Source organism: Aspergillus heteromorphus (genome assembly GCF_003184545.1).
Source record: "Aspergillus heteromorphus CBS 117.55 chromosome Unknown BO70scaffold_7, whole genome shotgun sequence".
Taxonomy (NCBI): Eukaryota; Fungi; Ascomycota; class Eurotiomycetes; order Eurotiales; family Aspergillaceae; genus Aspergillus; species Aspergillus heteromorphus.
The window spans coordinates 493816-507208 of record NW_020290412.1 but is presented as its reverse complement, the minus strand read 5'-3'; positions in this window follow the sequence as shown (position 1 = coordinate 507208).

The following is a 13393-nucleotide window of genomic DNA, read 5'->3' as shown; positions in this document are numbered from 1 at the left end:
TAAATAGACTTAATAAATAGATTTAAATTTTTTAGATCTGGCTTAATTAAATTAATAAATTTATTTTAAATTAATTAAGTTAGATTTTATAAACTTAGATTTTATTTCTTAATTCAATATATTTATATTATATTAATAAATTATATATAATTATAAAAATTTTAAAATTAATAAATCTGTCTATTCTTTATATTTTATAAAAAAACTAATTTTAAATAAAAAATATAAATTATATAAAAAATATATATAATTAATTATAAATTAAATATATATAAAAATAAAATAATTTTTTTTTAATTAAAATAAAAGCCCGGATAAATAGATCTTTATTATAATTATTTAAATTAATATAAATATAATAATAAAGCTAAAGTTAAGTAAGATAATATTTTTAAAATTATTAATAATAAAAATTATAAAATAAAATAAATAGTCTTAATCTTCTGTTCTATTATATTATTATTTTAAATATTTAATATTTTTAAATCTTTTTTTTAAATTATTCTTATTAATATATTTAGTATATTTATTTAAAATCTTATTTTATTTATTTAAATTATTCTCTGATTCTAAATCAAGACTATTATTATTATTATTTTTAATATTATAAAAATCTTATTTTAAAATAAAATTCTTAATATATATCTAGATTATAATAATATAAATAATCTCTGATAATAAATAATCACAGTAATAATAATAAATATTATATAATAAATTAAATAATTATTTAATATTAATATTATTAATTAAAATAGAAAGAAAATTCTGAGCTATAATAATAAAAATTAAAAATTAAAAAATATTATTTTTTTATTATTTAAGAATATTAAATATCTTAATAAAATCTAAAAATTAATCTAAATTAAAATCTTATATTTAAATAAAGTTATAGATTATAAAAATAATATATATATATATTTTTTTATAAATATTTATTAATCTTATTAATTTAATAAATTAAGAAATATTTTAAATCTAAGAAAGAATATTTTCTTATATAAATAAATTAATTTAATAAATTTAATAATAGATTAATAATATAAATTATATAAAATAAAAATATTAAGCAGAATAAAACTTATATAATTTTTTAAAAATCTTTTAATATTTATATTTTTAATTCTTATTTTTATTAGTCTAGTTAGTAAAGCTGAAAATCTAAATCTTTAATTATAAAAAAAATAATAGCTATAATATAAATATATTTTTAATTAAAATAAATTTTAGAATAATAAATATAAAGCTTCTTTTATATTTTTTTTAAATATTTTTAAAAAAGATTATTTCTATAAAACTTTTTTATTTTAAAAAAGCTTACTAGTATCTTTTAAATATTAAAACAATATTATAAATATTAAATATTTTATTTATTATTAAATTTTAAAAGCTGGAAAGAGCTAAGATAAAATTATAAAAAAAATATAAAATTAAAAAAATATTTATATTATTTTAATTTAGTATAGATAAGAAATAATTATATAAGATTTTTTTATATTTATATTATAATAAATTAATTTATTAATATTTAAAAAATAATTATATATTAAAGTATAAGATATATCAAGTTTTATTAAATTTTATAATCTTAAAAAAGATTAAGATCTTAGATATTAATCTTATATTTTATAAAATATATTTTATAACAAAAACTAGTATTAATAAATTTTATAATTTTATAAATTTATATAAAAAGAATTTATTAATATAATTCTAATTTTAGATAAAATATATTTTTTTTTAATTATTTAAAAAATATTTATTATATATTTTAATAAACTATCTTTTTTTTATATTATTTTAATTTGATTATTTATTACTTTAATTTTAAGAAAAATAAAAAGCTTTTTTAAAATAAGTTATAGAATATAAATAAGATAAAAAATATAAATTTATAATTAAACTAGTTTAGCAAGAGCTGGATTAAGAATAGAGTGGCTAACAGCCAGGTCAGATCAGATTAATTAGAATTTTTATATCTAATTGCCAGATTATAATCAGATTAAGAAAACTTTTATATTTAATTATAGTATAGCTAAAAACTGAATAATTAATTATTTTAATTATTTTTAATATTAAGATCTATCTGCTATATTTTTTTAAGCTTTAATATAATTAAGATATATATAAGAGATATGTATGAGATAGTATAAAGAAAGTATATCTATCACAAGATCAAGATAATATCTGTATTACTTAAAATATTTAAGAACTTTTCTTAAGAAGACTTTATTGAACTTTCACTTTCTTATACAAATTTGGTGCAAAAGTAAGGTAAAAGTGAGAGAAAGATAAGAGAAGTAAAAAATAAGAAAAATCAAAGATTAGATAAATAAATAAGAACTTTTCTTTAATCTTTTAGAAAGACTTTACTGAACTCTCACTTTCTTATATAAATTAGATATAAAAGTGAGATAAAAGTAAGATAAAGATAAAAAAAAGATAAAAGAAAGATAAAAAAAGTAATAAAAAAAATTAAAAATTAGATAAATAAAAAAAAAATTAAAAGCTGATTTAACTTAATTAAAACTTGTTAAAAAAACTGATTAAAAACTAAGAGATCTTTTTATTTATATTTATAATTAATTGACTATCAAAAATATATAAAAATATATAAAAATTATATAAAAATTATATAAAAATTATATAAATAGAACAGGGCTGAGAATAATAGAATTAGTAATTAAATAAGAACTAAAATAATTAATAAAAATAAGATCTCTTGCTCCGCTGCGGGATAGGCAGAACTTGGAATTATTAAGCCACAAACTGGCGAGCCTTAGACAGCAAACTGGCGAGTCTTAGACAGCGAACTGGCGAGCCTTAGACAGCAAACTGGCCAGTCTGCTTATATTATTAATACACCCCCGCAGTTTTGATAAGATAAAATATCAGAAAAAACTGGAGTAAACAAATTACTAAAATAAGAAATAATAATAATAAAATTTAATAAATTATTATATTTAACTATTTAATAAATTAAATATATTTTTAATTAAGAAACTACTTAGTCAGGCTATTTGCTTATATTTTATTAATAAATATTTATTAAATATTAATTATTTTATTCAGGGCTTCTTGTCTTAGTTAATAATTAATAATATTAATATATTTCAGACTAGTTCAAAAAAGAAAATTCTTATTAGTAAGAATTTTAACTGTTTAATAATTATTATATAATATAAAAAAATATTAATTAGAGCTAAATTCTATTTATTTAAAAAATCTTCTTTATTAAAGAAGTTACTTAACTGCAGCAGTTAGGACTAATAATTCAGCTTTAATAATTAAAAAAGTTATATAATACTGTTTCTTGCTTAGTTAATTAATAGAACTATTAAATAAATAAATAATATATTTTATTAAACTAGTATAATCTTAATTATCAGCAAAATTAGTATTACTGACTATATAAAATAAAATAGAACTAAGACTAAATTTAATAGTCAAGTTCTTCATTTCTTCTAAATAGAAGATTAAATAATCTATAGTTTTTAGATATTTAGAGCTTAGATTAATCAGATATTCTAAAATTAACTAATATAATTTAATAATATCAGATCTAGTTTAAATTATAGAATATAAGACTGATTCTACTTTCTGCTGAAATTTATAAATTTAATTAATAATAGTCTAATAAAATAGATTCTTTATTAATTTCTTGCTTAGAAGTGGGAATTTAAAGCTTTTTTTTTATTTTAAATTAAACTTATTAATAATCTTATTAATATAGTTTAATTATTAAATTTATAACTTTCTATTTAGGCAATTATATAAGATTTAAATATTAAGAAATAAATTAATCTCTTCAAGATCTTTGAATTTGAATAATATTATTAATTCTTACTTAAATTTATTAAATTTTTAATAATTTAATTTATAAAATATATAAATTATATTATTCACAAAAATTATTAAAATTATAAATTTATTAATAAAAATATATTAATCTTTTTAAATAGACTTAAATCTTAAAACTATTAGTCTCTGTTTCAGGATATTTTATTAAAGATATAGTAAATATCTTAATCTATATAAAACTTTTTATAATAAAAAAACTATTTATTTATTTTCTAATTCAGAAATTAGATTTATATAGATTTTCTTCTTAATAAAATTATTAAGAAAGACAGTGATTATATTTAATTAATTAATTTCTAGATTAAATATAATAATTAGAGCTAAAAAATTTTATATAAATCTGGCTGCAAGAATATTAGCGTGTGTTTCTAATTAATTAAATATCTGTAAATTATCTTTAATATAAATTTAAACTTTAAAATTAGTCAGATAATCAGTTTTATTAAATTTATATAAAAATATTTATTTTAATAATAATACTTCAGCTTTATTAATTTTATAAATTAAATATATATTTTAAGTATTTAAGGCTTTTAATTAATTAATTTCAGTTTTGACAGTCTGAGTAAATTAGCTTGAAAATATATAATTTCTTATTTCTTATTAATTAATAGACAGAGATAAAAGTAATAAGAAATTAATATAGAGAATTTCACTCTTATTAATATAATTAATTATTGTTTAAATAACTTGAAGAATAAGTCTAGTTCTTTTAGAATTAGAATTAGATAATTCTAAGCGGGTCTGTTTCAGATCTCTAATTAATTTAATATCTAAGAATTTAGTTTTATTAATCAGCTTATTAATATTTAAATTATTAATAAAAATCTGAGACAGTGAAGAAAATAGATTAGATAATAAAAATAATAAATTCTCTATAATTATATTATTATCTTATCTAACTAAGATATTTAGCTAATTATTTAAGACTGCTAACTAATTTAATTCAGCAGTTAATTAATCTAAGATTATTAACTAATCTTATTTTAATTAATTATCTGATAAAGATTCAGATATTTATTTTAATATTTTTAAATTAGAAAGATTTTTATTTATATTAAATTCTTTAGATTCTTTAGGAATAGAGATATTTAATTATTCTAATTAAATAAAATCAATTAATTTAGTTATTTCTTGCTTTATTAATAGATTTTTAAATTCAGTATATTATTTATAATTAAAATTTTTATTAAAAATAATATCACAAGCTAAAATTATTCTTTTAAGAATAGATATCTAGATCTGTTAAATATTAGTTATTTAATATCTAATTAAATAACTAATTAGAACTCTAAGTCTTAGTTTATCTTCTTTAAGTAAATTACTGATTCGGGTATAGATATATAATTTATACTTTCTTAAACAGAAAATATCTGATTTCTCAGATAACTAAAAGAATTATAATTATAAAAGATTTTTTTAGATAGTTTTATATAATATTTTTTAATTTAGTTATTTATTTAATATTCTATTTAGAATAAAAATAGCCGAATTTATTATTTTAGATTATAAAAATATAAAGAGCCCTGAATTAATTAATAAACTTTTTATTTTAAAAATAATTAGAGCTCTAGATCTTTCTATATATAGATTTTGCTCTGGCTGATAAACTGATAAATAATTAATTAATAAATCTTTGATACTAGTCCAGATTAGAAAGATATTAAGATTCTAATTCTGATTAGAATAAAATTTCTTGAGTATTATCTTAAATTAATTAATAATTAATTAAATTATATTAATAATTAATTCTAAAATATCTGACTTAGAAGTTAGAACTTGCTCTAGATAAAATTTTAAATAAGAATAATAAAAATAACTAATATATCTCTGTTTATTAATTTTATTTATTATATAAATTAAGTTTTAATAAATTAATTTAAATATCTGACTTTTTTTTTAAATTTTTATCTTAAAATTTGTCTTTCTGATTAACTAATTTTATATATAAAATATTTTCTATTTTAACTTAGTTTATCTGAGCTAATCTATTTTAATAAATCAGTAATATTAATTCTCTGAACTAAATTACTTAGATAATTTAAAGTTTTTTTATTAAAATATTCTAATTTTTTATATTATTTTTTGGCTATTTTAGATATTATATATTAATATTCTGAGAGTTTAATTAGCTTAAAACCGCAAACTGACAAGTCTAAAATAATTAACTAGCTTGACTTAATAGCTAACTAGCTTAATTTAATAGTAATAATTATAATAAAACTAGATTTTTATTTTTATTAAATATAGTATATTTCTCTGATTTTCTTAATTTAATATAGTAAAGTTTTATTTACTTATTTAAGAAATTTATTTTTTTTATTTAGAAATAGTCTTTTTTTGTCAGCTTTTATAGCTGAGAGAATATTTATATAAAATCAAGAAATATAAATTATTTTCTTAAGTTTAAAATATAAATTTTTTTTATTTAAATAAATAAGATAAAAAATAATTATTCTATAATTTTAAATAACTAAGATAATATCTTTTATTTTTATTAATCTATTTTTATTTATAATAGAAGTATAATTAATAGAAAAATTTAAGAAATTATAGATATAGCTATCTGAAATAGTATTAAAAGTCTATTAAAATAAATAAAATATTAATAATTATTCTAAATAGACAGTTTATTAATTTATTACTAAGAAGATTTTTTCTGTCTTAATAATTACTTTGTTATTCTTATTAAATAAAGATAATATTTAATAAGCCTGACAGTATTATTTAAAGAAATATCTTAATTTAGAACTATTTCTGAAAATATTTCTAAAATAATTTAAGATTTTAATCTCAGACTTCTATTCAGAATCTCTTAATTTTTTATTAATATAAAAATAATTATTAAAATTATAAAATTTATTATTTTTATCTAATTTATATAGACAGAGCCGATTCTTAAATCTTTATTTTTTTATTAATATTTTACTATTTTAGAAAGTTTATTTTAATTTAGTTATTAAAACAATTATTAAAACAGTTGATTTAGAATTATCTGAAAGATCTTAAAAGAAGATATAATTAATTCTACTATTATTACTATTAACTAATTTAATAAATTATTTAATTTAGAAATTTAGACAAATCTAATTATATATTTTTTATATTATCTTAAGAAACTCAGATAATTCTTTCTGATTATTTTTATTATTAATTAATTTTAATTATTAAATTATTATAAAATTATTTATTATTTTCTGAACTAATTCAAGAAAATTATAGATTATTTAAATAAAATTAGTAATCTTATTTAATTTTAGCTTTATTATTTCTAAATAAACAAACTCTTATTAAGTTATATAATTCTTAATAGAACTCTTTGTTTCTGAGAATTATAGCTTATAATATTTATTAATAACTTTTTTTATATAAAACTGATTAATAAAGATAATTCTTTTTTTTAAAGCTTATAAAATTTAATAAAGTTTTTTTAAATTAAATATAATATACTGATTTTGCTTGCTTAATATAAAATTTATTAATAAATTTAAAAAAACTAATTCAGAGATAATTTTCTTCTATTTCTTAAATTAATAATTAAATTAATTTATAATTTTCTAATATAGAAGACAATCTGATTTACTAAAATTTATTATTAAAATAATATAATAATTAAAGCCTGAAATAGATATAATAACTAACTTGATAAAATAATTAGATTTCTTAGATAAATCTGAATTTATATATTTCTAGATATTCTTATTAATAGTAAATAATTAAATTTAATTAATTCAAAGAAATTAATTAGATTAATTATTAAAAATAATAGAAATTTTCTTAAATTACTGATTTTAAGATATAATAAAGAAATAATTAAAAAAATTTAAGAATTTAAATAAATCTTATTTTTTATTTAAAAGTTCTATAATTTTCTATATAAATTTTAAGTCAGAGATAAAATAAAAATAAAAAAAATAAAAAAATATAAAGAGTCTCAGAGATATTAATAAAAAATTAATATAAAAATATAATCAGACTTATAATTAAGAACTTTTCTTAAAAAGATTTTATTAAATTTTTATTTTCTTATATAAATTTAGTATAAAAGTAAGATAAAAATAAGAGAAAGATAAGAAAAATAAAAAATAAAAAAAATTAAAAATTAAATAAATAAATAAGAATTTTTTTTTAATATTTTAGAAAGACTTTACTGAACTCTTACTTTCTTATATAAATTAAATATAAAAATAAGATAAAAGTAAAATAAAAATAAAAGAAAAATAAGAAAAAAATAAAAGAAGTAATAAAAAGAATTAAAAATCAGATAAATAAAAAAAGACTAAAAGCTAATTTAATTTAATTAAAACTTATTAAAAAAACTAATTAAAAACTGAGAGATCTTTTTATTTATATTTATAATTAATTAGCTATTAAAAGTATATAAAAATATATAAAAATTATATAAAAATTATATAAAAATTATATAAATAGAACAGGGCCGAGAATAATAAAATCAGTAATTAAATAAGAACTAAAATAATTAATAAAAGTAAGATCTCTTGCTCCGCTGCGGGATAGGCAGAACTCAGAATTATTAGACTGCAAACTGGCGAGCCTTAGGCAGCGAACTGGCGAGCCTTAGGCAGCGAACTGGCGAGCCTTAGGCAGCGAACTGGCCAGTCTGCTCATATTGTTGACAATATTATTACTAGTCTTTTATCTAATCTTTCTTATAAATATATTTATCTATAAGAATTCTGTAAATTATATATTATATTAATATAACTACTTTATAAGAAACTATTTTTATAGTATAAGTATTTTTTATAATATATTATATTATAAGAATTATAAGAATTATTATTTTTATAATTATTCTTTCTTCTAGAATCTTAATTTTTAAGATTATTATTTATAAGAAATTAGATATTATTAAAATTTTTATTATAAAATCTTCTTCGCGAGAAAATTAATTAGAAAAAAAATAGTTTTTTTTTTTTTTTTTATAATATTTATTTTATACAAGCCTGCTGTAATAATTATTTATATAATTATAAATAAATTATTTTTTATTATATTTTAAATCTTAGTAATAAATTATTTTTTGCTGTACTTCAGATTTTAGTAATAATAATTAAATAATAAATATAATATAATATTTTTAATTTAGTTATAAATCAGAGCTCGGGGCTCAGGACTCAAGACTTTAAGAAAGAATATTTTTTTTAAATTTTTTTTGTTTTTTTTTTTTTAACTCTCTCTGTTCTGTAGTCTCTCTCTTTTTTTAATTATTATTATTATGAATTATTAGTAAGTACTTATCTAAAGAATTCTTATAATTATTTATAATTATAATTATTTATATTTTTATAATTATTTATATTTTTATAGCTATTTTTATATTTTTATAGCTGTTTTATACTCTCGCGGCTGTTTTTATATTTTTATAGCTATTTTATATTTTTATAACTGTTTTATATTTTTATAATTATTTTTATATTTTTTATAGCTATTTTATATTTTTATAGTTATTTTATATTTTCGCGGCTGTTTATATTAAATTATTAAATATAATATTTTATAATTTTATATTAATCTATAGATACTTATTACTTTGCGAGTTTAAAATATATGATAATCTAATCTAAATATTATAATTAATTATTTTAATATCTTTTTTATATTATATATCTATTAATTTCTTTTTTTATAATAAAATTACTATATTTATTATAAATCTTTTATTCTCTTTTTTTTTTTTATTCTTTTTTTTCTTTTCTTCTTTCTGCGGGATTCCGCGATAAATAATTTTTTAGAAAGATTTATTTTATATTTTATAATTAATTATAAAGTTAAATTAGTCTTTTTTTATAATTATTTTTTTTATTATTATTATTTTTATTATTATTATTATTACTGCTGCCGCCGCTGTTAATATTATTATTATTATTATTATAATCTCTTCTTCTTCTTCTTTTATAATAGATATCTATTCTTTTTTGCAGAGTATAAAAGCTAATTTATATATAGTTTATCTTATTAACTAGAATTCTTAGAATAATCTAATTTTTTATAGTTCTGTTCTCTCACATCTTTCTTATTATCTGCTATTATAATAATATTATTATACTTAATAATATTCTTATTATTTCTGTGATTTATAAATTATAAATAAATAAATTATTTTCTTCTTTAAAAAATATATTTAAAATAATCTAAGATTAATTTATTTTATAGAATATTAAGATCACAAACTAGATTTTAATTTAGTTTATAAATCTATTTATAATAAACTGATTTATTAATATCTTTATAAATATATTAATAATTTTATTAGATCTTTTTCTCTAAACAGAATTGCAGTCTCTATTTAATTAAAAAAAATATTAAATTATATAATTAATAATAAGATCTGTTTTTTTTATTAAATTTAATAATTATTATTAGCTAGAGATCCGGGCCTAGTTTTATAAAAGTTTTTTTATAACTAGAATTAATTAATATTTTTTCTCTGATTAAATATATAATATATATTATAATTTCTCAGGCTTGAGAATATTTATAATATATATTAATAATAATTATAATTAAAGATATAATAACTGTCTTTAGACTAATTATAAGATTTATTTTTTATAAATTAAGTAATTAATTAATTTATTTTTATTCTCGCAAGTATTTATTATATTTTATATTTTAAATTATAATTAAATAAAGATTATTATAAATAATTTTTTCTGTTATTTTATTATTTTATTTTTTTTTATTTTTAAATAAAAACTATATTTACAGATAAACTTTTTATAAAATTATAAATAATATAAACTTATAGCTAATTCTTAGATATTATTCTTATTAAAATAATTTTTTTATTTAATTAAGATTTTTAAGAATCTATTTTAACTCTATAAAATTAATAAGATCTTTAGATAATATTTATAATTATTTTTTTCTATAGAAAAGTACTTCTGTAAGTTTATTCTATCTATTTTATAATATTTATAAAATAATAATATATAAAATATATTATATATTTATAATTCCGCGAGTAACTTTAGTCTATAGACTTAAGAATTTATTTATTTAATAATATAATAGAATTTTCTGTTTTATAAATCTAGTTTCTTATTAGTTTATTTTTATAAAAGATATTTTATAAATAATTAAATTATTTTTTCTAATATAAAGCTTTTTATTTATTTTTTATAATTATAAAATTATTTCTGTTTTTTATAAATAGAAGTTAGATTTTTCTTTATTTTAATATAGATTTTCTAGATATATTTAATTTATTTAGAGACTTTAATCTCTGCTTTTTTTTTTATAAGAGTTTATTTTAATTACTTATAAATATTTTACTATAATAATATAAAAAATAATTTTTTATAGAGCTTTATAAGATATTATTATATATAAATTTTATAATAGATAAAAAATTTATTTAATTATTTTATTTAAAATTAATATAATTTTATAAATATTACTTAAGAATATTATTTAATTTTTTAATCTAATTATTAATTTATAAATAATAAACTATACTTAGCTCTTTCTTTATCGCGAGTATATAAATAAAGTCAGATTAGAAATTTTTTATAAAAATATTATTATAATCTATAATAACTTTTATAAATATATTATATAAATAAAAAATCTTCTTAATAAAGATTTTTATAAGATTCTTTTTATTAAAATTTTTTTATAAGAAAATAAAATAGACTATCTTATTATATTAGTCTATTATTATTAAAATATTATTAAAAATCTTTTATAAGTTTTTAATAATACTAGTACTTGTAGATAAATTAGTAATAAAATTTATTATTATTTTTTTTTAAAATTTTATAAATATAAATAAAGATTCTAGCAGTTTTTATTATTTTTTATAAATTATTTTATTATTTTAATATATTCTGCAGATCTGATAGTACTTATTTATAAAATTATTTATTTTTAATTATTAAAATTATTATAATATTAATATTAGTATTTTCTTATTTATAAAATAGCCTGTAATAGAATTATTATATAGTTTTATAAATATTTAAAGCTTAAAAATATATTTATCTAAAATATATAATTATCTTTTTTTTTATAAGAAATCTTTATAATTTTTTTATTATAAAATCTTATCTATTTTTTCTTTTTTTATAATTTAAAATTTTTAGAGTTTTTTAATTCTTTGCAGATTTTTATATTTATTAATTTTTTATTAATATTATAAACACTGCGGCTAGCAGCTCTGCAAAAGAATTTTTATAATATAATATTTTTATAATAATAATATTATCTATTATTTTTTTTTTATAATTTTCTATATATTTAAAATATACCCGCAAGTAAGAATCTATCTAATATTTATAAATAAGATTTTTATCTTTATATTTTCTGATTTCTATAGTCTAAATAAATTAGATAATTATTATAAAACTAGTTTATCTAGTTTTTTATAATTTTTAATTATTATTTTTTTTTTATAATTTAAATATTATAAAAATATATCTGCGGGATTCTATATATCTGAATAATAAATAAAATAAAATTAAAATATTATAAGTTATTATATTTATTATATTTATCTTTATAATAGCTCTGGACTTATTACAAAATATTTAAGATTTTTATAATTAATAAATATCTTTATTATAAGATCTGTTTTTTTTAATTAATAATACTATTTTTTAAATAACTCTATTATTATAAGTAATTTTTAATTATAAATTTTATAATTTCTTTTTACTATAATTATTTTTTATAAATAAAATATAATTAAAATTTATTAACTATTTATATTTCTTTATAATAATATATTATTAATTATAAAATTAGATATATTTATTTTAATATATATTTATTTTTTTTTTTAAAATAAATTATTATAATATTTTCTGTGAATATTATTTTCAGCTACTTGAAGTTTTTATAAATATTAATTATAAAAAATTTTATATCAGATTTTTTTTTCTTTTTTTTATAGAATTTCTTAATAAAATCTATAAATAGAATTATTATTTATAAGTATTCTTAAATAAATTATTAATATTAGTTTATAAATTTTATAAATTATAATATATTTTTTATATTTTATAGCTCTAATTACTTATAAATTATTATAATTTATTCTGATTTTATTTATATATTTTTATAGCTAATAATAAAATTAAGAAAATTAATCTTTATTTATATAAAATAATACTTACTTATTTTTATATATAGTTCTGCTTTAATTAAAATTTATATAATTTTATAAATTTATTTTTTATATATCTCTAGATCTTGTAAGTATATTATAATATTATTAAAATAAATAATTATAAAATTATTTAGATACTCCGCGAATAAAAAGTTTATAAATTCTTAAAATCCCGCGAATATATTAATTAATCTGAATAATATAATTAAATATTTAAATAAATTATATTTTATTTAAAAAATTATTTTTTATTTATAATCTACTATAATTTTTATTTTATAATAGACTTTATAAAAATTAAATTATATAAATTATTATATTCCCGCAAGCTGATTAATACAGTTATTAATTTATAATAATAAATATTTATTTTTAATAATTTATTTATTTAGCTCGCGG